Source organism: Lygodium microphyllum, chromosome 6 (assembly GCF_053477565.2).
Source record: "Lygodium microphyllum isolate KBCC chromosome 6, Lygodium_microphyllum_v1.1.10, whole genome shotgun sequence".
Classification (NCBI taxonomy): domain Eukaryota; kingdom Viridiplantae; phylum Streptophyta; class Polypodiopsida; order Schizaeales; family Lygodiaceae; genus Lygodium; species Lygodium microphyllum.
In genome coordinates this window covers 117,820,645-117,846,678 of record NC_141140.1, presented here as the reverse complement: position 1 = coordinate 117,846,678, position 26,034 = coordinate 117,820,645, and the positions used below count along the sequence as shown (strand labels likewise).

The window sequence follows — 26,034 nt, the reverse complement described above, 5'->3', positions numbered from 1 at the left end:
AGATACAATTGGTCCAACTTATTTCTATCTACAATACTGAAAGATTTTGGCAAAGAATTTTAGTATTGCACATTCTTCAGAAAGTCTTCTAATTTCCAACCATGAATCAGCAATGTGCAAAGGTACCCAAACAACAATTTGAACAACAAGGTAAAGCCTTAAACTACAAATCTTAGTGTCGAATATAAAAAATTCCAAATTTATTTGTCATCATGGTGGAAAATTTGGACTCTATCAAGTGGATTGCCAAGTTCCCTTCTTCTTCTTATGCTCTTGACTAGACTATTGATAAACTAAAACAAGAAGCAACTACTAAAGGAAAATCAGATATGCCTATTTCCTTACATACATTACTTAATATGAAAGGTTTTGTGTATGACTTGGATGTGACTATTCTACATGATGATGGTAGTTCTCATGACTTTATTTAAAAAAACTCATATTGACCAAATCTTGTTCTAAAAGAAGTTTTAGAAATATCTTCATCTCTTACTCTAATCTGGTGATAACCACTTTTTAAATCAATCTTACTAAAGATAGAAACACTACCTAGAGCATCCAAGAGATCGTCAATACGAGGCATAGGATATCTATTCTTGACAGTTATTTTATTTAAAGCCCTATAGTCTACACACATTCGAAAAGAACCATCTTTCTTTTTTACAAGTAAAACATGGGCTGCAAAGGGTGAAAAGCTAGGTCTAATAAATCACTTGCTTAAGTACTCATCCACCACCTTACGAGCTTCATTCTCCTCCTATAGACTCATCCTGAACGGGGGTCTAGCAACTGGATTAGCTCCTGGGATGAGCTCAATCCTATGCTCCACATTCCTACGAGGAGGTAAACCAAGAGAGGTAGATCAGATTTAAATACATCATAAAATTGGGCTCTTATTTTACTTGATAAGGCTGAAGGGATACTTGTGGAACTTAAGCCTTTGTCCGTGTCATCCTTTGACACACATTTAGAAATATTTAAAATATAACAAAAGTAATGAGACTTACAGTCAATCTTGAGTGCCTTGGTCATCGAGAGAATCTTCACTTCTTGGAGATCTGGTTCTCCGCGAATCAACAATCGTCGGCCCTCGTGCTCAAATTGATAAATATGAGAAGAGAAGTCAATGATAGGTCTTCTTTGCATGCCATTGCTTGCTCAACACTAGGTCGAATCTTGCAAGCCGTGTAATTTCAAAATCCAATCTGTCCTCATAGGACTGGATTTGTACATGGAGGTCAACAACTCGCTGATCCCATGTCTCTATACCCATCCAGTCAGCTAGCTCTACCGAATAACTATATTCTGAAGGGGTAGTAGTCTTGAGCTTCAGCTTCTTGACGAGATTAGAGCTAATAACATTATGTGAAGAGCCCGTATCAAATAAAATACGCACAGGGCATCCTGCCACTATGCCTTTCATTACAATGAGCTCAGTGTTAGCAAACTGGTACCCCTTTTGTGCCTCATGCGATAACACTACATCTGGCACAGTTGGTACTTTCTTTGTTACTGTGATGGCTAAGATCCGTTCATGATAACCAGAGTCATGTGGAGGTGACTCATCTAGGTCATCTCTTGCCTTATCCACATCTTGCATTGGATTAAGCACCATTTGAGCACTGACTCTTGCCTACTTGGGGCAAGCCTTAAATTTATGCTGCCCCAGGCATTCGTAAGAGAGTCCTTCTCTCATTGCTTTCTCCCTTTGCTATGGAGTGAGCATGGATTTATTGTAGGCTCTCTTAGCCATAGCAGATACCTTCCTCTTGGTACCTGTCACAGTCTTGATCATATGCACTTCTCTAGTGTCCTTCGCACGAGGAGCACTAGGTGTAACTGTAGGAGTAAAGACAGGGCGTGCACCTCTAGTCCAAGGAAATCTCTAGGCCTTCCCATCTTCAAGGACTAATGCAAGCTCCACTGCCTCATTCAAGGTTTTACATCTCTCCTTCCTGACAAGTGGCCTTAAGGTTTCTTTTAAGCCCATGACAAATTTATGCACTTGCAAAAAGTTAGGAATATGTTCAGGGGCCTTTAACAGGATCTCTCTATACTTGTCCGCATATTCCTAGACAGAGTAGCTCTTCTGAGCTATGAAGAACCATGCATCTAGAGCCCTTGTCTTCTCATCTGGAGGGACAAAATTATTATAAAACAATGTCTTAAATGCAATCCAAGTAGACGCTCTGCATGATCCTGCTCAATTTTTCACCACCAACGGTAAAAGGCATCCATGAGATTATATGTAGCTTGCTGTATCTTTAAAGCATCCTCATGAATATGGCATAACTTAAAACACTGCTCCCATTTAGAGAGCCACTGTTCCCCTGCATTTGCAGTCCTTTGTGCTACCGTGCCATTGAACTTAGGCGGCTTAAGGTCTTTGAGCTGCCACCTAGCTTCTGGCAATGGAGGAACGACTACAGAGGAGTCATGTACAACTTGTGTGTCAGGCATACATGCATCAGGTAAACTCTCATCTAAAGGTCTCTTGCCTTTATCCAAAGCATTTCGAGTTAGAATTTGCATTTGTTCAAGTAAAACTTGCATAGTGCCTTTCAAACTAGAAAGACGATTACGCACATCATTAGATGAAGAGGGCAACTCGTCATCATGCATAAGAGGTTCTTCCTCTACATCAATGTCATTCAAAGGCATATCTTTAGTGCCTAACATGATTGATTAATTGATGTTTGTTAAAATAAAAAGATTGATAATTCAAACCAACAAAAGCAAGGCAAGTGTAAATACAATGTACTTTCAAAAAACTGCTATGTTTCCGCACAAGTACTATCCACAAGAAGCAAAAGCAAGCCTCTTTGTACATTTTGAACAAAAGTGCAAAGCTGAATAAGTCACCAAATCCTCTTTGAAACCATGCATAAACATCCAAATGCATAGAATCCACACTCTCAAGCATACATAGACGCACTCAAAGTAGTGAATTTTAAGCCCCAAAAGGTAGATATAATGCGTATCTGGCACCATGAAGGCAATTTGAAATGTCCTTGCCAGTCAAAACTAGAAGTCAAATATGCTGAAATTCGATACACATCGATGTAAGAAAACCACAAGAACTGACATCACTTGAATCGGAGGCCTTGGTGGTGCTACTAGCATGATTTTGGGCTGTCGTTGGGCCTTGTGGTGGGTGCCGCCAGAAAGAGGCGTTGCGCTGTCTTTTGTGGCGTGTTGCAGAGATGCCTTCACGCTGCCCACTCCTGTGCGCTCTCGCGACTGCCGCACGATCTCACCTGTGTGTCGTAACGAAAAAAACCCCAAATCTTTTTTTTTTGGAAACCTGCGCGCTGTGATACCAAATGTGAGAGAGAAGAAGATTTCTTGTGTGTCTTACTCACCTGCCAACCGAATATACCCTGTTCCCACATTCTAATTGGGTCTCTAGGGCCTGTTTTCATGGTGCACCCGACCAGTGTTCCCAAATAGACAAGTCCTCCCCAATTTAGTAAGAAATCTGAGGGTATCCCCCGAGCTTCGGACCTTGGCACTTCTTGCCCTTGTCTGGGACACACTAATTAATGGCCGTCTTGGGCTACTTGCCTGGCCAAAGGTTATTATGTCTGTCAGGCTACTTGGAAAATCAAGGGGGAAATCATTCCCAAAAACTGAAGGGAGATTGTAATCACAAAAGGGAAAGAGAGAGATGAGAGTGACCTTCTCTTGAGTTTGATTTGGAGACTAGGAGCCTTTTCTTTGTGAATGCAATTGCAAGAGACACTAAGATAGAAAATCAAGTAAAGATATGTTTGAGGCCTTGTTCGGATCAACTTAGGGGTAAAAGAGTACTTGCTTATCAACAAATAAAATTTTACATTGAATCGTACCCTGTCTAGTGATAGAATAGATAATTGATTATGCATCGGTACATATTTGATGAGTTTGTATTTAGAACAACATAGAAGGGAAACTCAATCTCTAAAATAAAGTTCTATTATAAGAATGAAAGCTTTGATGTACATTGTCCTAATTAGAATACTTCCTTATTGTGAAAGGTGAAATGAAAGTGGATTCGACCAACAATGTTCTCATTGCAAAGTCATTTAGTTTGAAAAAAATAATTTAGAATAGCTAAATGGATTTCATATTAATTGTGGCAAATTGATCAAAGTGGATATTGAAGGAGACAAAGAAAGAAATTTACTATGGTTATACTTATTAGCTGAAGGTTTGCCATGCACTCTCATCTCCTACCGATGAACCTTAGTTTGAGTCAAACAAGGAAATTAGGAGCTCTGACATGTCTGTCATGTATTTTGATGGAGGAGATAGCTCTATTTAGAGCATGCAATTCTTTTCTTAGCTAGTTTAGAGTGTATTTTTTGATTTTTCCATGCATTTGTCTTGGGGGGTCCACTTATAAGAAATCATCTATATAACATGCATTCAAAGGATATTAAGAAATACCCTTTCTTTACATGCTATAAGGTCTTAAAATGACCCCTCTTACTTTACTAAACTTATAGATTTTTTTCAAATCGTAATTTAAAAAGCCCTTTTGTAAATATAATCTTATAAATTTACTAAACATAATACCCTTGCTTTTGAACTAATTTGGTATCTTACATGTTCTATAAGGTAGATTCCATGGGATATTTGTTAGCCTATGTAGCCCTTGTAGATTGTTTGTCCCTATCGGCATCTTCTCCCTACCACATCAGCATTGTTTGCATTTTTTAATGCTAGTCGACCAGATTTAGCTAGTTGACTATCCCATTTAGTGGATCAACTGACTAGTTAGCTAGTTATAGAGTCATTTTAACTATTTATAGTTGGTGGTTAATTTAGGTAGATAATTTTTATTCCTCTTTTGTAGGTGTGCACTTGGAGTTTGGCATTCATCTCTATCATTCATAGGGGTTGCTAGTTGCACACTCCATCTCCGTCACCATCACCAACTTTATCACTATCTCATGTGCTATCATCATTTTCCAACCTAATCTCATGCCCTCACTAAGACTTTGGGTTGCATGTAAGTATTGATCAGTTCATCATTATATTCAAGATTCTTTCCCAGATTCGATGTAGATTTCTCTTTTATTCATGCTATCTTCTCTCTTTTCCTTTTCTCTTCATGTTTGTGTTTCTCTTCTGTTGCACACTCTCACGTGTTATAATTTCCTGAGTGAGGACACAAAGGTTTCCTTTAGACAAGACCACCCTATTGTTGAAAATACAAAATGCAAATTTTTTGCATTTTATAGGTACTTTTAGGATCATGAGGAGATTTTCATCGATAGTCTAGATTGACAAACTTCATCAACATTGGTACTCTTCCCATCATCCTCAGATCCGTAGGTTCTTTAGCCTTCGGCCACATCTAGGATATGAGAGTAAGTGTTAGGAGTCTTTTTTGTCATGTACTATCATCTCCTACTTGTGAGCCTCAATTTGAGTCAGATGGGAACATTAGGAGGTTTGACATGTATATCATGTGCTTTGGTGGAGGAGGTGGCTCTACTGTAGTTTTTTTGGTTTTGCCAATCATTAGTCTGCTTGTACAACCCTTATAGCTTGGATTTTTCATGTTTGTCCTTGTCGGTATTTTTCCCTTACCATGCCAATATTTGTGGCATTTTTTGATCCTCTTTAGCTATTGGTTGCCACATTTAGTGGCTCTAGTGGGGATGTCTAGTCGACTAGTTTAGAGGTAGTCAACTATTTATAGCTAATGGGTACTTTGGTTAGATCATTCTTCTTTCTATTTTGTAGGTGCACACTTGGAGTTTGGCATTCATCTCTAACATTCTAGGGGTTGCTAGCTACACGATCCATCTTTGTCACCATCACCAACTCTATCACGATCTCTTGTGTTATCATTATTTTCCAACCCAATCTAGTGCCCTCATTAATGTGTTGGGCTATGTGTAGGGATTGATGATTGGATTTTTCATGTTTGTCCTTGTCGGTATTTTTCCCTTACCATGCCAACATTTGTGGCATTTTTTGATCCTCTTTAGCTATTGGTTGCCACATTTAGTGGCTCTAGTGGGGATGTCTAGTCGACTAGTTTAGAGATATTCAACTATTTATAGCTAATGGGTACTTTGGTTAGATCATTCTTCTTTCTATTTTGTAGGTGCACACTTGGAGTTTGGCATTCATCTCTAACATTCCAGGGGTTGCCATCTTTGTCACCATCACCAACTCTATCACGATCTCTTGCGTTATCAACATTTTCCAACCCAATCTAGTGCCCTCATTAATGTGTTGGGCTATGTGTAGGGATTGATCAATCCATCATTGTGCTCATGATTCTTTCCAAATTCAATGCATATTTCTCTTTCATTCCTCATGTCTTCTCTGTTTTCTTTTTCTCTTCATGTTTGTATTCCTCTTCTATTGCATACTCTCACATGTTATCATCACCTAAGCGAGGACACAAAAAGTTTTCTATAGGGAAGACCACCCTATTCTTGAAAACACAAAATTTCAACCTACTACTTGCAACAAAAGACATAGATTTGTTGCCTTTTATAGTTGCTTTTAGGATCATGAGGAGCTTCTTTATTGGTAGTCTACATTGAGAGGCTCCATCAACATTGGCACTCAACCTGTTACCCTCAGATCTATAGTTCCTTCAACCTTCAACCAATTCAAGATCTGAGGAGGTGTTAACAATTGTGTGTTTGTCATTTACTATCATCTCCTATCTATGAGCCTCAATTTGAGTCAGACAGGGACATTTAGAGCTCTAACATGTATGCCATGTGCTTTGATGAAGGAGGAAGGTCTAGTTTAGTGTGCATTTTTTTGGTTTTGCCAAACTATGCAATCCTTGCCACCTGAGTATTTTTGGCATTTTCGCATGTTGATTGGCTACTTTTAGCTGTTGACTGCCACATTTAGTGAGTCAACTGACTGATTGGGCAATTTCGAGGCATTTTAGCTATGTATAGCTAGTGGGAACTTTGGGTAGACTGTTCTTTTTCATTTTCTACATGTGCATACTAGGAGTTTGGCATTCTTCTCTTCATAAGGGCCGCTAGCAACTGCTACACTCCGTCTCCATTACCATCACTAACTTTGCCATTGTTTCCAATCCTGTCTCATTGATTTCCAACTTGATTCGCCATCCTCATTGACGCTTTGGGCTATGTGCAAGGATTGATGAATCTATAATTGTATTTAGTTTTCTTTCCAGATTCAGTGTAGAATTCTCTTTCAATCCTATTGTCTTCTCTCCTCTCCTTTTCTCTCCATGTCCATGTTCCTCTTCTGTTGCGCACTCTCACAATAGGTGTGCTAACGTAGTTCATCTTGGAAATAGATGTACTAAAAGCATAGTTAAACAAGGTTGTCCCATTCATAGACTTGGGGGACCCTATCCACATTACCCCAAAGGTACACAAGACAATGTTATGCACATGGACATGATAGACAAGGCAGTAGTGATGAAACAAACTAAGTTCTTACAAGGGACAAGAGTGTGGATCGTAGATGAGCTTATCCCCCTCCAACTCAAAATCTACTAGTAGAATTAGCCAAAGTTAGAGAGGAAAGAATAAATGGAAAATGAATAGTATATAGAGGAGGAAAAGCAATTATCAGAGATTTTTGCACTCCACTTCCCCAAAAGTAAATTGTCTCATGATGTATTTCAGCTATCCTTTACACTTATTGCGATGAAACCCAATGTTTGTAATCAAAGTTTTCATGAGTCATGAGAGCTTAGAGTTTGGTCTTCTTTCATATTTCCCTATCACTTTTATATGCCTGCATGACAATCAAGATAGAATGAAGGTTGCGACATCTAATGTCACAAGTTTTGATGGGTCACCTATTGCGGGGTTGTGAAGTCAAGGAAATAGCCATTTGTTGGAAAAAGAGGCCAATGATTAGCATGTTGAATAGTTATTTAGCAACCATTGGCACCTTATCAATCTCTATTTCAAGGTGGGCATTGTAATGGAAGAGGCTGAGAGGAGAGGGAGAATGAGCAAAGGAGAGAGAGAAAGAGAAAGAAGAAGAGAGAGAAAGACTAGGAGAGGAGAGAAAAAGACATGAATGGAGAGAGAGAGAGAGAGAGAGAGAGAGAGAGAGAGAGAGAGAGAGAGAGAGAGGAAGCCATGGAAGCTAAAGAAGAAGGTGAAGAGTCAATTCTTGATTATACGTGGATGCCTTAAATTAGGTCTCTTACACCTTTTATACCATGGTCAGTGTGACTCGGTACCTAATCCCTAGTTCCCATACACCTCACTCATTACACTCTATCTCAACCCCAAAAGTTTTTACCCTAAAATACAAAAGACATCTGGAGGAAAGTCAAATGGCTAGTGAGTGGGGCTGTGGAGTACTACTCTTATTAGCATTACAATGAGAAGATTTGATGAGGGACAGGTGGGTATCCAAGGAGAATTGGGGCATAAGGCAAGGTATAGCTAACATGCATGTTGTGGGCATGGCCGCAAGGAAACAGTGTAGCCAATTTAGTTTAATGAAGGGCGTGAAGACTAACTATGGATAGCATGTTATTCACCATAGGCATATTGAGGTAAACCTACCATAACTTTTGACGAGCTACTCCAAATGGGGTGTGCCACATGCCAAAATGGAGCTTATGACAAACACTATTAGCCCATGTATAAATCGTATGGCTTTAATGCACATACAAAACTATTATAAAATAGTATGCATTTCATAGGCAATGTAGGGTTAAAATAGGGCATACCTATCTAGTCTTTAGCCCATTCGGCCTCTCGGAGGTGAGGAAACTCTTCCATGAAAGTGGTTCAGTTCCAAGAGGCTTCTTCCAAGGGTAGGCCTTGCCATTTGATGAAGTATTTCTTGATGGATCAAGATCTCAAGTTTTATCTCGTTGCCCAATGATTGCCTCAAGGAAATACTCAATGATGCCTTGACTCTTTCACATAGTCTACTAAGGTGTCAATAAAGGGCTTTAATTGGTTGATATGAAATACATTGTGCATTTTAGTAGTGGAGGGAATCTCTAATCGGTAAGCCAAGTCACCAACTCTCTTTAGGATGTGATAGGGGCCATAGAAGTGATGGGCCAACTTATTATGGCTATCCTCTTTGATGTGAAAAGATGGGGGATCTAGAGCATGGTAGATGCGGAAGCTATGGAGGTTGGAAGAGAAAGAGTGAGTTCATGAAGACACTGACATGACTGATTGTTACACAAGTGAATTAGGTTCCAAAATTGAGACTTGGATTCATAAACACAATCTTATGTATAAGACTGACAATGACACATAGACTTTACTGAAGTACAATACTTTATAAGAAACTGGATGGTAGCACTTCTCCTGCTATGCATATGGATGTTTGGATATAGCAGTCACAAGATTGACTGAAGATGAAGTTGAAAAAATGAAGTGTTGAGCTGAATGTGAGTTGGGAAGAGATGATCAGAGGTAACAAGAGACTAAGGAGGTAGTGCCATGCTCAACTGAGCTTTGATACCATGTGAAAAGACACGGGATCTAGAGCATGGCAGATGTGGAAGCTATGGAGGTTGGAAGAGAAAGAGTGAGTTCATGAAGACATTGACATGACTGACTGTTACACAAGTGAATTAGGTTCCAAGATTGAGACTTGGACTCATAAACACAATCTTGTGTATAAGACTGACAATGACATAGAGACTTTATTGAAGGACAAAAGTACTATGACATTGCATTAGAAAAGAGAGCAAGTACAATGCTTTATAGAAAGCTGGATGGTAGCACTTCTTCTACTGTGCATATGGGATTCTAATCCTAAGCCCTCACTGCTCCTTACAAAGAGACTGAAGTAGGTGTGGTTGCAAACATCTCAACATTTGAGAGTGGAGTAGTGGGACTTGGGCACTTTCAATAGAACCAGCTCTCCCTCTTGGAATTTCAAATTCATTCTTCTCTCATTAGCATAAAGCTTCATGTGACCTTGTGCCTTTTGAAGACTCACTTTGCATTATTGAAGCAGGGCCTGCCTGTGCTCTAACTCCTCTTTACTTTAGGGATTGATCTTGTCATTGAACATGACCATAGGGAGGAGAACCTTATACCCATATAGTGCCTCAAAAGGAGAAACCCCAATGCTAGAGTAGGTGGAGTTGTTGTATGCAAATTAAGCTAAGTGGAGCCACATATCCCAACTGTGTTGCACATCATGGCAAAAGTACCTTAGGTAGGTCTCGATCCATTTATTGACCATTTTGGTTTGACCATCAATCTATAGGTCGTATGCGATGGATGGAGTAAGCTTGGTACCCATATTTGTGAAATTCACCTACCAAAAGTTTCTCATAAACTTGGCATCCCTATCATGTTGTATAACTTATAGTAACCTATGCAACTTAACCATATGCTCCATAAACTAGATGGCCACTTGAAATGTAGTATACTGAGTTTTAGCAGGAATAAAGTGGGCAACCTTAGTAAGGCGGTAAACTACCATATATATACTATTCCATCCTTTCTTGGTAACATGCAAGCTAGTAATGAAATCCATAGTGATATGTATCCATTTCCCTTCAAGAATAGGAAGGGGCTGCAATAGATTAGTTCATCTAAGCATGGTATTTATATTCTATTAACATGGGACACAACTGGCCACAAAATCCTTGACATCCCTCCATAGGCCCTTCTAATAAAATCTCTTGGAAATCCTATCATATGTTTTGAAAGCACCCAAATGACCAGCAATCTTGCAATAATCCATCTCTTCCTCCATGATCCTCCATGTAGAAGAGAGAAGTGTGGGGGAGGACAATCTTGTCATGGGACCATATAAGGCCATTTTTGGGCTGATGTTGGGAGTTTTTGTCCATTACCCCATGTTATAATCTCTATAATATGTGACTAAAGTCCTCATTCAGAAAATAACCCTCCTAAAGCTCTTCAATCTAATCACTATGCAATTCTGAAATAGAAGGCACAGTGAATCAACCCCTAGAGTGAGAGATGCCAAAATCATAATTTTGTAAAGTTTCCATCCATCTCCTTTGCTTAGGAGTCAAAGTATATTGAGTTAAGAAGTAGTAGAGGACTCAATGGTCACTCTTTACTCTAAACTAGCTACCATATAGATAATGGTGCTATTTCTTAATAGCATGAAGGATAGCTAATATCTCCTAGTCATCAACATTCACTTGCATCTCCTTTTCATTAAGCTTATGTCCCTCAAAAGAAATCACACAATGCTATTGCAATAAGACAACATCAATATCTCGACCACATTAGTATCACACTGAATAGTACTCTTTTGAGAAGTTAGGATATACAAGGATGGGGGATTGAAGTAAGCATTTTATTCAACTAGTTAAAGTTTTGATTAGCAATAGCATCCCAAAAAAATGATTCCTCCTTTAGCGAATCTATCAAAGGTGTAATAATGGTGGCATAATGCTTGACGAAACATCTATAAAATGAAGTGAGATGAAGGAAACCATGTATTGAGATAGTGTTTGGATGGTGTGGGTCCCAGTCCATCCTTAGCACATCCCACCTTTTTGGGGTCAAGTTGTATGCCATTTCCATTAAAAATGTGCTGCAGATACTTCACTGAGGTCTACATAAAGATGTACTTACTTTCATTACCAAATAGCCTATTCTCTCTCAAGACATCAAATACACATTTGACATGTGCCAACTGCTCCTCTCTTGTGATCTATTGTAAATAAGAATGTCATCAAAGAATAAGAGCACAAACTTGAAAAGAAAGGGGTGTAAGATTTTATTCATTAACCTCTAAAATGTGATTGGGACATTAGTCAATCCAAAAGGTATCACTAGAAAAGATAAAGCTCACGATCATCCTTAAAAGCCATTTTGATTTCATCACCCTCTTGCCGCATACGTATCCGATGATAGCCAAAGTGCATATCAATCTTAGTTAAATACCATGCCTCTTTCATCCAACAAGTCATCAATCCATGGGATAGGATATCAGTTCTTGATTGTGATATTATTCAAGTCCCTGTAGTAGTCAATGCACATGCAAAAAGAGCCATATTTCTTCTTGACTAGCAAGATTGTGGATGCATAAGGTGAGGAACTCGGCTTGCTAAACCCCATCTTAAGTAACTCCTTGACTTGCTTTGCAACTTCTTCATGTTCACACTTGTAGAGTCTATAAGGTGGCTTGTTCACTTGCTTAGAATGGGGCTCGAGATCAAGTGGGTGGTCTACTTACCTCTTAGGAAGAAGGGCTATGGGCATCTGAAACAAATTGTCATACTCCTCTAGTAAGGCTTTCAAAGCTAAACTCTTAGATACTTTGGATAGATGATCTGAATTTTCCTTATTCAAGTGCAAGACAAGACTTGTGAGCATTTTTTAAACTCCCTTTTAAGTTGCCTTGCTATAATTAGCTAAAAATTAGCATAATCATGAACTCACTCTAAGCAGATGAGCTATCTATAAGTCATAAACTCCATGCAGAGCTAAGAGAAGTGCATAGCAATTTTACCCAAGTGTTTCAGTCAATCTCACAATCCAAGACAACATCAATGGGGCCCATGTCTAATGCATTTAGATCAACTAATGCCATATAGTTTTCAACCAAGTATAATGAAAGCGAAGCGCATACATGTGTGATGTTCTTCTTCACCATTTGCTACTTGAACTTTCAGGGGTGGTTGTAATTCCATAGGGACACATTTCAATTGATCAATGGCTAACTTATTAACAAAACTGTGTATTCTACCACTATCGTAGGATACATACATGCTTTCCATTAGTGCTTCCTTGAATGCACATGGTGCTGGGGCTCCTAGAGCTAGTCCGTGCATCCATGGAGATAGAGCAAAATGGAAGTGGTAGGTGGGGGGTAGTAGAGGTGATCCAACCAAGATCGTGAGGTAGGTAGTCACCTGGGTCCAGATCATAGAGCTGCTCCCAATCCAAGTCCTCTGCATACTTCTCATTTTCAACATGTGTGAATTGATTTATAGCATGCAAAGCATGTAGTTCCTGCTAATCATTGTGCCAATCTTCCATTATATACATGCTATGAACTTTGATTGTTGTCTTGTAGGGGCATTTTAAGGCATAATATGCAGTGTACTTATCACCACACTTAAAACATAAGCCTTTTTCTTTCTAGTCCTTCACAACATTTGAAGAAATGAATTTTTGATTACTTGGACTCTTGAATAATTCACTTTGGGGTCTATTTTCAAAATATATACAGTCACCATTATAGCTAAATGTTGTCCCAAAAATGCCATTTTTCTTTTAGCATGGAAGGGGGGGGGGGGGGGGGGGGTAAGTAGGTATTTTGGGGCTGCTATTACTAGGCATGGGGTTGCCTCTAAAAACACCCCCATAGGGGCCTAGACTCATTAGGGTGCGAGGCTAGCCAAAATATTGTTGAAATTTCTCATTTTTATGATACTTCGTTCCATGTCTTTTAGCCAATTCACTTGCATCAAATAAGGTAGAAGGCTTTTGAGCCATCACATGAGCTAACAAGCTAGGCTCTAAACTATAGATGTACTTGTGTAATTTTGCATCATCACTAACACTCAACATACATGGCCAAGTTCATAAATTGATGAATATACTCTCTCACTGTGAGAGTACATTGGTTAAGCTGATACCATCATCTTGCCAACTACTCCTTTTCCATCGAGGAAATAAAGACTTAGACCATATGCATCTTAAAGTCTTCCCAATCGATAAATGGATGATTCTCACAGTTGATGTAGCACCACCATGTATAGGCAAATCCCTCTAGATGGAGAGAGGTGAAAAGATTTTTTTGATCATCAATGCACAAATAAAAGCATGAATCAAATTTAGAGATCCATTCTTCCAAGTCTGATGGGAATGGTGACTGACTGTTGTACTTAGTAAGAATGATCTTGTCACAGAGCTCAATGGGGCCTTGTTGCCCTTGTTGGCCATGTATACCATGATGTCCATACATACCATGCTATCCATACATGCCACGTTGTGCATTGAACCTATTCTATCCTTGGAAGCCATGCTACCTATTTCTATCATGCTAGCCATTAACACCATGTTGTCCATTATGAGGTTGAACCAGATAAGTTCCATTGGAGCTTCTAGGGTGAGTGGGGGAGCTTTTGCTCAAGGGGAGGTGTGTGGTCTCACATGAGGGTTGGAAACATGAATGATGGGAGAGCTCAAGAGAGGCTCATCTTTAATATGAGAGGGCTTGCTAACCTCACATGTGGAAGTAGGAGGAATGACCTTAGCTCCAAGAATACCCTATGAAATATGAAGTTATTCTAATGGTAGAGACCATCTGATTCGTGCTTGGACTCATTTACCTTATCTTGTGTCAAGGTTGTGGTAAATTGGGTGACTAGAATGGTGAGGTGTTCTAAGGTTTGTTGAGGTCCAAGAGTTGGGTAGGGCCATTTACTACGCATCTAATAGTGATTGGCAACCATGTTGTTGTGCCTTTCCATGTGATGGAGCTCATGCTAATAAAGGGTGCAATTGAGCATACTATAGAGGTCCATATTGGGCACCGCCTCTTCCATGTCACCATTATAATCTTGTGATGAGCTAGGTTTCTCATTCATTGAGGATCTAGAGTCTCTAATCTCGTACCGGACCTCACCATGGGCCTTGCTCTTGTATTTCTGCTCTGCCATAGGAGTGCAATCCACATGACCCATTATTAGTAAAATGGGTATAACTTCTAGTATAGAACTTTGATCAAGGAGATTTTTGATCCAAATGAAAGGGGCAAAGCCTTTTCAAGATGAGCTATGAAGCTTTGTGACAAAAAATGATCAAAGAATTCTACAATTGAATCTATGTGCCTATATGGAGTAGTCTACACCCTCTCCACATTGACCTCATTGCACAAAAATGATCATATCTTTTAGATTGTAACTCTGATTAGGGAGATTTTTAATTAAAATATAAGGGAATGATACTATATTTGAGATGAGATATAGGGTTCCTTGCAATATGTGATACAAAATTTATAGCAACAAGCTTTATAGGACTGTCTTTGAATTTCTATAACTAAAACACTGATTCTTCTGATCCAAATTCACACTACATGAGTGGGTCAAGGGCTAAGGAGACTAAGAATCATACTAATCAACATATATAGAATATGGACTATGATCTCAAGCACATTTAAGTATTATTTTTCTCTACAATCACTACATATGAAAGCCTTAGTGCCATACATCTTGCATTGACTACATACATGTCAAGTGCCATACATGGGTGTCTTTATCAATGAAAGTGCATCATATCAAGGATATATAATCAGAGTCATGGAGTGTACCTACACTTGCATATAAGTATCAAGCTTCCAATCACCAAGTGGTGGGAAAAGTTTCCCCTAGGCCAAGTTGTGCACCCCTTCAAGGTCTTAAGTGATAAGGGAGGGCCATCTCTCTTTTGGCTTACCACCTCACTAGCATCAACCTTTTTCCTTAACTAGAGTATTTATGGCAGAAATTTTTAATTACTCAATTAGCATGAGATATATGTGGAAAAATATACATTTGGAATTTTCATGAAATGCAAGAATTGGACAAGAGCTAGGATGGAGGGCTTACCTTGGCAATCTAGTGGCTCACTAGTTACCACTTAGCCTTTTACAATGTCTTGTTACTTTCTTGGGAGAAAATCAAGATACACATGACAAGGGAAGTATTAGGGTCAACATGAACCAATGGGGAAGAGTTTCCATTGTTAATTGAAATTCAAATGCAATAGGGAAAGCAAGGAAGCAAGCTACTGATTCAAAGGGACAACATGCATTCAATGAAGGATTCTAAGTATAAGGAAATAGACAACCATAAATCACTCATACAAGAGGATTAAGCTAATAAAATGGACTAGATGTGAGATTAAATTTTAATTAGCATACCTTGTCACTAACTGGAGTAGATCAATGAGACTTGATCTATCAATGATGCTCAAATCCTCCATTAGTTCACCCCACAAAAGCAAAACACCTTCAATGGGTTGGAATATTTAAGTAATTGATGCATACTGTGATGGTGGAAACTCTTGTGTTTGATCTCATGCATCCTCTTTAAGAGTTGAAAGCTTCATGTGGAGCTTACATGGCTTCCCATGAGAAGCCTTTGCATGCTGAGCTCCATGTCTTCAATCTAGATTAATGTAACCAAGAATGGCTAAAGAAACTCCTGGGGCTAAGATTGAAGAGGTTTGAATGGTTTGAGAGCTCAAATGGCTGTCAAAAAATGTCCACTATTGTATATTAGGGTTTTTAAGAATATGGAATTTCAAATGTTCGAGAAGGAAGGTCAAGATCTTACACAAGATTCCCTAATCAGTTGTTTAAAGCCTAGGAGAGCTCAAGTAGAGGTGGAATATAGCTGAAGAGAGGCAAGAGAGGAGTAGCACACTCAGCATGAAATATATAAAAAAAAAGTGGGGGGCTGCTTGGAGGCCACACAATATCAAAAGCACTCAAGTCACTGCTCAATGGCAAGCTTAGGATTCTTAGAGCCCATCTCTTGCTATCTTGGATGTCCTAGAGGAGTTGGGATGAATATCTTAAGGATTCTTGGGCATGGCAGCCATGGCATTTTGCAAAAGAAGAGGGAGAGAAGGCTTGAATCAAAAAGTAATTGGGGTTTTGCTCATTCTTTAACTCTTGAGACTCTAACTTTGTCTTGCAACCCCTAAAAGTTGCACAAGAAAAAGTGAAGACATGCTAAATTAACCATTTTACCTCCAAATGTGTCAAAATATTTAGCCATAACTTTGCTTGTCTTCAAGAAATTTGTCACTAATTGTAGTACTCCTTGGTATATACATGTACCGGTTGCCTAAGTAATTGGGATTTTCAGATTTGAAAAGGAAGCTAGATTGAGAAAAAAGGAAGGGAGAAAGGACCAAAGCCTAGTTCTTTGATACCAATTGTAATGAACGAAGCTGAGAGGAGAGGGTGAATGAGCAAAAGAGAGAGAAAGAGAATTAAAAGAAAAGAGAGAAATACTAAAAGAGGAGAGAGAAAGAAAAGAAAGGAGGAAGAGAGAGGGAGGAAGCCATGGAAATTGAACAAGAAGGTGAAGCGTTAGTTCTTGATTATACATGGATGCCCTAAATTGGGTCTCTTACACCTTTTATACCTGGTTAATGTGACTAGGTATCTAATCCCTAGTTGAGCCCTAGTTCTTGTGCATGTTGCTCGTTACAAGTATAATTTAGACCATGTAGATGCAAGTTATGAAGCTTAGAAACCAAATTGATGTATAAAACAACATGCATGAATTTTAGAGAACAATCTAAACAAAGCAGAATTCAAGGTACTTACAACCATCCACTAGAGAAAGAGGCCAGTCATAAATTGTCCCATGTCCATATAAAGCTTTTTTGTTGGTGTTAACTTACCGATTCTTGTTTCAAGTTTGGTACTTTTGGACTATGTACATGGAATTTACGAAGTGTAGATGCTGATTGGTTGTACAAAACAACATGCAAGAATTTTAGACAACAATTTGAATAGAAGATACTTGTTCTCACAAATAGGTAGAGATTTCTTATAAATAGCTGTAGTATACCTTCTAAGCTCTGACTTTTCTGGCGAAAGTTTTTTATTTCAACTTGTGTAGCAAAAGTTATGCATATATTTCAATCTATTAATGTTATAAACAACAATATATTTGTGGCTAAGTCTAATACATTTGGTCATTGGGTTGAACATCTAATAGGTTATGGGTTGTAATAGGGTGTAGGGTTTAAGTTGTTCACAAGACCTAAGATCCTTGGCTTTCTCCTATGATGTTGGCTTGGGGGTTAATAGAGGCCAACCACCAATTCATCTACCATAAATTGGAAGTTAGGAAGGAAAACCAAGCTACATTTCTTCTTAGACCTTTCCTTCTCCCAAGGAATCTTACAATGCAATAATGGTGGATTTGAGAGCTTTGTATTGTCACAAATTGGAAATAGGATGATGCCTTTTCATACTTGAAGCTTTTCACAATAACAAGAGGCTGAAAAGAGAAGTAGATGAGATCTGTAAGAAGCTGGGAATAAGGATTTAGTGTAAATAATATTGATATAATGCCATGTCACACTGACATTGGTATAAAAGGAGAGGACATGTAATTTTTCATATCTTTTTGACACATTAATACAATTACTGTCTTTCTCTCCCATCTTGCTCACATCTTCTATGGCTTCTCCCTCTTTCCTGTCTTTCTCTCTCCAAATCTAGTCTTTCTCTCTCCTCATCACTCTTGTTCTCTCTCTTCCTATAGTCTTTCTCTCTCTTTCGTAGTCTTCTCTCTCCTCTTTCTCTCTCCCTAGTTCACTCTTTGACAAGTGGTATCAGAGCATTGGTCTTTGATCCATTCTTTTTCTTCTATTTTCAGTCATATTTTCCTCCATCAAAATTAATTTCAAACAAGTATTGTACAAGACAGTGACTAGTGGAGTATTGCAGATCATCTACAGTTAGTAAGAGACTACATCTGGAGATATCCAAGGTTAGATATGGAGGAGGATGGCTTAAGTGGCAAGTCTTCATCAAACTTCATGCAAAACTAGAGGTAACTAGGGTAAAGGAAGGTTAACCGGGCTTAGTTAGAGATTAAACTCCAGCTACTTTTCAAAAGAGAGCTTCTCTTCTCTCTCTTTCAAGCTTTTGGCTGAAGCTTCAATGGTAGATCTGCCGAGAAATCTTCCAAGATCTCTCTCTAGTGATCATCCCTCATAGCCAAACCATGGGGCAATGATTGCTTATCACTTGAGCTTCAAGAAGAGTATCCTAGTCAGGTAGTGATGCAGGAGATGGAGCAGCATTCAGCCCGAAAATTGTGCCAAAAATTGCGCTGAATTTCCTACTCTTAACCTCTTCCTGATCTGCTCCAGATCTTTCATTGATTGATTACTTGTGTTGAAGCACTTCATCAGGCTCTATTTCAGCAGCTCTCAGTTGGAGGAGAACTCTAATCTTCATCTCCTTTGTTCAAAACCCTAAAACACAGTAGGGAAGCCATAGCCACAGACCTGGAAGCTCAAATTTCTTCAAATTTTGGACTTCTCCGACCTCCAAGGCTTCTCTAGTACTATATACAAGTCGGAGATTGAAGACATTGTGGAGATTTCAGCCCATGGAGGACATTGGAGCTCAAATGGAAGAATTATTTTGGGGCTTTTCTTCAAGAGGCTTGAATCTTTGATATTCAAGTATTTAAGCAAGCCCGACACATCGATTGTTCACGGATTTAATCATATTGGAGCTTGTATGGACTGATTCTATGGATATTTCAAGCTTAATGATGGATTTATGGTGGAATTTGAAGAATTCTTCCATCAATGGGATTGGAGCTAACATCTATCATCTTCTTCAAGCTTAATTGAGGTATTTTTTACTAATATCTGAAATCTCTCAATAATTCACTTGCTATTACTTTTCCACTTGTTGATGGGAGATTATTGATCAATTAATTCTCTGAATTGATCAATAGATCAGAGATTAGTGTTATTCTTCATCAATTTCAATCTATTCCATTGAATTTCAGTCTTGATTCAATCATTACTTCATCATAGATATCATTTGTCAAGCTTGATGTATAACCTTGACTTTTTTTGGTTGAATTCTTTTGCCCAAGTTGAAACATTGTACAAGGGTAAGTACTAAAGCAATCAGTGAGTCATTGAATTGCATTGGTAAGACCCTTTCCTTATCCAAACTTCAAGATTTCATTCATTTGCATCTCATGAAAGGCTGAATGAATATTTCATAAATGCATCTCATGCTGATTGATTAGATTAATAAGATACTACCATGTTGATATACCCACCAAGGAAAAAGGTGGATGCCGGGGGAGATAGTGGAACAAAAGAGAGGTGACCCTCCCTCACTATTAAAGATTCCGAAGGGGTGCAACCAACCGACCCGGGGGGCACTTTGCCCACCTCCCGGTGATTCGGAGCCCGTGTAGGGAGCCTGTCATGCCGTTTTATCCCTCACAAAGGTACAACGAGTGGAGAATTGAAGATTTAAGACTTTCCAAAGGCTCAAGTATCTATAGGTTCAAAACAGGGTAAAACAGGGATTTTACAGGGCACTACGGGGCATTTACAAGTGGTTACAGGTATACCCTTCATTACTGAAGTACAGCTGCAGGTACTACAGGGTACCTACAGGTCCTACTCAGCCTTCTAGAGGGTTTGCTAACCATTTGGGGTTACTATCTTGCCTTACAGGGTCAAAACAAGGCACTTATAGGTTTAGACAGGGTGCAAGTTTGGACAGTTCAGACTCAGAAATCGAGTTGCAGAATTTTTGGTCCTAAATTTGTTATAGTGTGATATAGCTCATCTCAAAGAGGGCATTATTGGTTTCAATTTAAACTAATTTTTTTTTAAATCGGAGTTTCCTAGCAAAAGTTATAGCCATTTTTGTGACAGGGGGTACTGCAGGACTGCATTATTATGGTAGGACATAAGGGTAAAAATAAGGTCTAGGAAGATTCGCTCAGCAAATCAGGGATTCCATGTTGGATAATGCACCTCAAGAGAGCCCTAAAGAGCCTCAACAACAAGGGGAAGTTAGTATACTCAATAATACCTTGTGCGTCCATGAACAAAGACATAGGGAACGACATGAGACCATATTATCAAGAATGGAGCAAATGGTTTTGTGTACTGATCAAATAAAGTCTTCCATTGAGAAGTTAGTGGATTCAACGGCTCAAACAAAGGCTTCTATTGATAAGTTGGTGGAATCTAATGCTAAAATTATGGCACAATTCTCCCAATGGATGCAAATGCAAATGGGATCTAAAGAAGCTAAGGAGAAAGCTTATTCAAACAGTGAGCATTTAGTCCCACTTCAGCCATCTAACCAAAATGGTCATAGACATGGGATTATTGGAAGAAGAGGCATCCCAAATAACCAGTATGAAGTAGGAGCGGCTTCACAATGGCATGATGACTATTTGGGCAGTTTGAATGGAGCTAATTCTCAAGATTTTGGGCTGAATACTCAAATTCCTAGGGGTTCTCTAGCAACAGGAAGATTGCATAGTGGTTCTCAGCCACCTGTTGGGAGATTTCTGTCTCAATTTGGGGGTTCCATACATGGTATTCATGATTAGCCTATTTTGGGATAGCAACCATTCCATGAACGAGAGCTAAAGGAAAAGATTGTTCTAGCTAAATTTAATAGTCAGTCATCTTCACCATCTGATTTAGAGGAGTGGACCTCTAAGATGGAATCCTACTTTGACATATTCCCTAAAACTGATGACATGAAGATTCATTTTGCTTCCTTGCATTTGGAGGGATTTTCCCATACTTGGTGGAGGTATATTAAAAAAGAAAACATACTTGTAGAGAATTGGAAAGCTTTCAAGGCACTTATGGCTGAAGTATTTGTCTCCCCTCTTGAAAAAGAAAAATTAACACGGAGATGGTATGGTTTGGAACAAAGAGGCCTAAGTGTAAGAGAGTACACTAACCAATTCCTCAACCTAACCATGTATGTGAGAAGCATCAGTGATGAGGCTAAGCTCCACAAGTATATGTATGGTTTGGAGCCATCTTTATCAGCTGATGTCATGGCACAAAACCCTACTTCCCTCTTTAAGGCTATTGAGCTTGCAGAGTGCTATGGAAGAAAATAAAGAAGAGAATCTTCATTTCAGCCTGGTTTTGGACAGCCAAGGACTGTTTTTAAGTGGAGGAAAGTTGGTAAAACTTATGGCAGCAATCATGTGCCAAATGGGAGCTTACGGGTACCAACTTATCCTCCATTCAATGCTTCTAGACTTCAAAGTAATTTCAAGACAGCAAACAGTCCAAGAGTTGACTTCAAACAAGGGGACAGCAAGCCTAAATCTATTTTAGCCAACATGAATCCTAAATCTATTCCTATGGATCTTTACAAAGAAAGAAAGGAGAAAGGCTTATGTTTCAAGTGTGGGGAAAAGTATACACCTGATCATGCCTCAAAGTGTGTATATAAAAATGTAAAACCCAAGCTTCAGAGTATGTTGGTCTTTGAGGATTTTGAAGATGAGGTGGATGAAGCTAGTGCAATTGCACTTAATGCTGAAAATGAAGATCTTGAGGAAGAAGTTGGGCAAGAGTATTTCTATGATCCAGCTGACTCTTTTCCTTTTGATCCAGGTGGAAGTGTTCCTTTTGATCCAGGTGGGACTTGTTATGAGCCGCTTGCTGCCACTAATTGTTCTATTTCCATGGATGCTTGGACAGGATCTAAGAGCCCTAATACACTCTGTATGAAGGGAAACATTTGTGGAAATCCCGTATTCATTCTGATAGACGGTGGCAGTAATCATAGTTTTGTGAATAAGTCCATCATGGACAAGCTAAATTGTATTCCCACAGATTTACAACAGCCCATTAGAGTTCAAGTGGCCAATGGTGAAGAGGAAATCAACACACAGATATGCCCACAGGTTTCTTTACAGCTGGCTGAAAATTTTGAAGTAAAAGTAAACCTGATCACTTTGGAAATGGGGCCTCTAGACATTGTACTCGGTTGTGATTGGTTGATGACATTAGGTAGGATCACTATGGATTTCTCACAGTTGTATATGGAGTTTATCTTCAATGGATAGCTTATCCATTTACAGGGAATTCCTAGTAGATCAGATTTTTAGCTTATTACCATTCAACAACTCAAAGGGGAGTACAAGAGGCGCTCACAAATATTTGTTTTGCATTTGAATAAAGAGATGCAAGATTAGCCCAATAATTTAGCAAACCATCCAGCCTTGATAGCTCTTCTTGAGGAGTATAGAGATTTGTTTGAGGTATCTACTTCATTGCCTCCCAAGAGAGCAATAGATCACCCCATTGATTTGGAGCCCAACTCAAAGACAATCAATAAGCCACCTTATAGATTATCAAAGTGTGAACGAGAGGAAGTAGCCAAGAAAATCAAGGAACTTCTTGAGATGAGATTCATTAAACCAAGTTCTTCACCTTATGCATCTCCATTCCTGTTAGTAAAAAAGAAAGATGGATTTTTCAGAATGTGCATTGACTATAGGGATCCTAATAAGATCATAGTGAAGAACAGGTATTCGATACCCAGGATTGATGATTTGCTTGATGAGCTTAAGGGGGCTTGATTCTTTATGAAGATTGATTTGAGGTCAAGGTATCATCAGTCAGATTTGCATGCGAGAGAGTGATGAAGTCAAGACTGCTTTCAGGACTGATCATGGGCTCTATCATTTCTTAGTGATGCCATTTGGGTTTACAAATGCTCCAGCTACCTTCCAAAGCCTGATGAATAAGATTTTATAGTCTTTCCTTTTTCAGTTTGTCTTGGTGTTCTTTGATGACATTCTGATCTACAGTAAGACTTTACAGGATCACTTGGCACATATGAGGAGATTTTTTGATGTATTGAGACATCACAGGCTTTTTGCTAAGGAGAAGAAGTGTTCTTTCATGCAGACTGAAGTGGAATACTTGGGACATATTGTCAGTGAAAAAAAAATACAAGCTAATCCCAAGAAGGTGCAATGTATAAAAGATTGGCCAACACCTACTACTACTACCTCTCTTAAAGGATTCCTTAGTTTATCTTCATTCTATCACCGACTCATTAAGCATTATGCGGCCATTGCAGCTCCTTTGACTGATAGGTTGAAGGAGGCTTTCTTTTGGGACGCTCTTGCAGATAGCAGCTTCAACCAGTTAAAGGGACTCCTTACCTCTGCTCCTATCTTAGTATGGCCGGACTTTTCCAAAAAATTTACTATACAATGTGATGCTAGTGGCCGTGGCATTGGGGTTGTTTTGCTACAGGAGCATGGAGTGATTGCCTTTGAGAGCCGTAAGCTTACTGATAAAGAAATGGCCATGAATGTTTATGACCAGGAGATGTTGGCTATCTTGCATGCAATTAAGAAGTGGCACCATTACTTGTATGGCAGCCGATTCAGAGTACACAGTGATCACAGGGTACTTAAGTATTTCCTTACTCAGTCCAATCTTACTCCTAAGTAGCATCGTTGGGTAGCTACATTACAGAATTATGATTTTGACATCACTCATACAAGGGGCAAAGATAATATAGTGGCTGATTCTCTTTCTTGTATGTGGGCTTGCAAAGTTTCAGCCATGACAGAATTGCAAAATGATTGGGTTGAAGAATTATAGGAGGCTTATCTTCTGGATTAAGAATTCAGCCATATTTTTTAAAAATTAGAGCAAGGACTTATGGAAGAAAACTCGCATTATCAATTCAAAAATGGCCTTATTTGGTTGAAAGGCAAGATTGTTATTCCTTCTACCTCTTCTTTTACACGAAAAAGTATGGAGGAACTACATTCTTCGCCTTTAGCTGGACATTTAGGAGTTTTCAAGACCTATGACAGGATCAACAAAAGTTTCTATTGGAAAGGACTGTGGAAAGATGTCAAGGACTTTGTTATGAAGTGTATGCCTTGTCAGCAGAATAAGGACAGCACCCATAAGCCAGAAGGTTTGTTACAGCCATTACCTATTCCTACAGGTAAATGGACTCATATTACTATGGATTTCATTACTGGCTTACCTACTACCAAGAAGGGATGGAATAGTATATATGTGGTGGTAGAAAGACTCACCAAGGTAGCCCATTTTATTCCAACCACGATTCACTTTACTGCTTCTCAAGTGGCCAGTCAGTTTATGGAGCAGATTTTTAGACTACATGGATTACCACAGGTGATTGTTCATGATAGAGGCTCAAAGTTTATGACTAACTTTTGACAGGCGGTATTTACATCTATGGGCACTAAATTGGCTCCATCTACAGCCTATCATCCACAAACAGACAGACAGACAGAAAGAGTCAATAAATGGTTGGAGACTTATCTTTGCCATTTCTACTATAATGTCCAAACTTCATGGGAATATTCTTGGTTACACTTGGCTGAGTTTGCTTATAACAATTTTACCCATGCTAGTATTGGAGTTTCACCCTTTGAGGCTCTGTATGGTTACAAGGTGCCCTTACTCACAGTCATCTTTAATGAAAGGATCAATCCTCATGGGAAGGAAGAGTTAGAAAGAATGCAGACCCTTCTTCAGCAATGCAAGATGAATCTTAAGAAAGCTCAAGACCAAATGAAGATGTATGCTGATGAGAAGAGGCGGCCTTTAGAGTTCCAAGAAGGAGAGTTGGTCTTACTGAAGGTGCCCAAGTCTACGTACTCTACATTAAAAGATGGATCTAGTAATAAGCCTGCCCACAGGTTTTATGGCCCTTACCGGATCCTTAAGCGAATTGGAGACTTGGCATACAGATTAGAGCTTCCCTCTTCCACAAAGATTCATAATGTCTTCCATGTTAGTCAGCTCAAGCCCTTCTATGGTGATCTAGTGGATATAGTTGATGATTTGCCACCTATTGATGAAGAAGGTCTTATTCAGTACGTCCCAGAGGCTGTTATAGGTCAACGTGAGAAGAAGCTTCGATCTCATTCTATCGTGGAATATCTGATCAAATGGAGAGGTTTACCACCTGAGGAAGCTTCTTGGAGGCCTGATTCTATATTGAATGAGTTTCCTTTCTTAAGGGATACATTGGTGGCTGAGGTCTATTAATTATGAACCTAGTGATGATGCAGACAGGATCAGGACAACACACTGTTTTGGAATAGTTTTTATCGTGCCTAATTTTTAGAATTAAGCTATCTACATGGGCTTAAGGTACTCTTCAAGAGCTTCATTTTGATATATGTTACACCTCATTTGGACACTTCTGTTAGAAGTTATGGCAGATTTGGTCCAGTAGGGTTTGTTTATACAGCAAGCTGTCTACTTAATTTTGAGATTATTTGTTGAAGACTTTATGGCTCCATATACTTTCAAAGTACTCCAGATCATGTATATAGCTGAGGCCTACTCTTGTTCTTCAATTTCAGTCCATATAGTTGGTCATACTTCATTCATTTTTCCCATTTATAAAGCTGTAAAAATAGAGTAGTACTCTGTTCTATCCATGCTTTTCTAGTCTTTCAGGTTTGTTTTTTAGGACAAAAACTTTTGGAAAGGGATGGATTGTAAGAAGCTAGGAATAAGGATTTAGTGTAAATAATATTGATATTATGCCATG

General features: G+C 38.9%; 1 pseudogene; it reads right to left on the bottom strand.

Annotated features, from left to right (window-relative positions):
* Nucleotides 1–494: 494 nt before the first annotated feature.
* LOC148035020 (uncharacterized) lies at nucleotides 495–1,615 on the bottom strand (annotated as a pseudogene).
* Nucleotides 1,616–26,034: the final 24,419 nt, after the last annotated feature.